This window comes from Neodiprion lecontei, unplaced genomic scaffold (assembly GCF_021901455.1).
Source record: "Neodiprion lecontei isolate iyNeoLeco1 unplaced genomic scaffold, iyNeoLeco1.1 ptg000118l, whole genome shotgun sequence".
Classification (NCBI taxonomy): domain Eukaryota; kingdom Metazoa; phylum Arthropoda; class Insecta; order Hymenoptera; family Diprionidae; genus Neodiprion; species Neodiprion lecontei.
The window spans coordinates 15,001-17,500 of NW_025791879.1; positions in this window are offsets into that span (position 1 = coordinate 15,001).

Below are 2,500 nucleotides of genomic sequence, written 5' to 3' on the forward strand. Positions count from 1 at the left end.
TGTCCGGATCGACTCCGGGACGCCGCGCGTCGCCTTTCGCTCGACTCGTACCGCAGCTTCAACGAGTCCCGTCGGCCCGGATCGACTCCGGGACGCCGCGCATCGCCTTTCGCTCGTCTCGGACCGAAATTTTTACAAGTCCCGTCGGCCCGGGACGCCGCGCATCGCCTTTCTGTCGACTCGGACCGAAACTTCATCGAGTCCCGTCGGCCCGTATCGACTCCGGCACGCCGCGCATCGCCTTTCTGTCGACTCGGACCGTAATTTTTGCAAGTCCCGTCGGCCCGGATCGAATCCGGGACGCCGCGCATCGCCTTTCTGTCGACTCGGACCGAAAGTTTTACAAGTCGACGTCGGCCCGGATCGAGTCCGGGACGCCGCGCGTCGCCTTCCGCTCGTCTCGGACCGAAATTTTTACAAGTCCCGTCGGCCCGGGACGCCGCGCATCGCCTTTCTGTCGACTCGGACCGAAACTTCATCGAGTCCCGTCGGCCCGGATCGAATCCGGGACGCCGCGCGTCGCCTTTCTGTCGTCTCGGACCGAAAGTTTTACAAGTCGACGTCGGCCCGGATCGACTCCGGGACGCCGCGCGTCGCCTTTCGGTCGACTCGGACCGAAATTTTCACAAGTCCCGTCTGTCCGGATCGACTCCGGGACGCCGCGCGTCGCCTTTCGCTCGACTCGTACCGCAGCTTCAACGAGTCCCGACGGCCCGTATCGACTCCGGGACGCCGCGCATCGCCTCTCGGTCGACTCGGACCGAAAGTTTTACAAGTTCCGTCTGTCCGGATCGACTCCGGGACGCCGCGCGTCGCCTTTCGCTCGACTCGTACCGCAGCTTCAACGAGTCCCGTCTGTCCGGATCGACTCCGGTACGCCGCGCGTCGCCTTTCGCTCGACTCGGACCGAAATTTTCACAAGTCCGGTCGGCCCGTATCGACTCCGGGACGCCGCGCATCGCCTCTCGGTCGACTCGGACCGAAATTTTCACAAGTCCCGTCGGCCCGGATCGACTCCGGGACGCCGCGCGTCGCCTTTCGCTCGACTCGTACCGCAGCTTCAACGAGTCCCGTCGGCCCGGATCGACTCCGGGACGCCGCGCATCGCCTTTCGCTCGTCTCGGACCGAAATTTTTACAAGTCCCGTCGGCCCGGGACGCCGCGCATCGCCTTTCTGTCGACTCGGACCGAAACTTCATCGAGTCCCGTCGGCCCGTATCGACTCCGGCACGCCGCGCATCGCCTTTCTGTCGACTCGGACCGTAATTTTTGCAAGTCCCGTCGGCCCGGATCGGCTCCGGGACGCCGCGCATCGCCTTTCGGTCGACTCGGACCGAAATTTTTACAAGTCCCGTCTGTCCGGATCGACTCCGGGACGCCGCGCGTCGCCTTTCGCTCGACTCGTACCGCAGCTTCAACGAGTCCCGTCGGCCCGGATCGACTCCGGGACGCCGCGCATCGCCTTTCGCTCGTCTCGGACCGAAATTTTTACAAGTCCCGTCGGCCCGGGACGCCGCGCATCGCCTTTCTGTCGACTCGGACCGAAACTTCATCGAGTCCCGTCGGCCCGTATCGACTCCGGCACGCCGCGCATCGCCTTTCTGTCGACTCGGACCGTAATTTTTGCAAGTCCCGTCGGCCCGGATCGAATCCGGGACGCCGCGCATCGCCTTTCTGTCGACTCGGACCGAAAGTTTTACAAGTCGACGTCGGCCCGGATCGAGTCCGGGACGCCGCGCGTCGCCTTCCGCTCGTCTCGGACCGAAATTTTTACAAGTCCCGTCGGCCCGGGACGCCGCGCATCGCCTTTCTGTCGACTCGGACCGAAACTTCATCGAGTCCCGTCGGCCCGGATCGAATCCGGGACGCCGCGCGTCGCCTTTCTGTCGTCTCGGACCGAAAGTTTTACAAGTCGACGTCGGCCCGGATCGACTCCGGGACGCCGCGCGTCGCCTTTCGGTCGACTCGGACCGAAATTTTCACAAGTCCCGTCTGTCCGGATCGACTCCGGGACGCCGCGCGTCGCCTTTCGCTCGACTCGTACCGCAGCTTCAACGAGTCCCGACGGCCCGTATCGACTCCGGGACGCCGCGCATCGCCTCTCGGTCGACTCGGACCGAAAGTTTTACAAGTTCCGTCTGTCCGGATCGACTCCGGGACGCCGCGCGTCGCCTTTCGCTCGACTCGTACCGCAGCTTCAACGAGTCCCGTCTGTCCGGATCGACTCCGGTACGCCGCGCGTCGCCTTTCGCTCGACTCGGACCGAAATTTTCACAAGTCCGGTCGGCCCGTATCGACTCCGGGACGCCGCGCATCGCCTCTCGGTCGACTCGGACCGAAATTTTCACAAGTCCCGTCGGCCCGGATCGACTCCGGTACGCCGCGCGTCGCCTTTCGCTCGACTCGGACCGTAATTTTTACAAGTCCCGTCTGTCCGGATCGACCCCGGGACGCCGCGCGTCGCCTTTCGCTCGACCCGTACCGCAGCTTCAACGAGTCC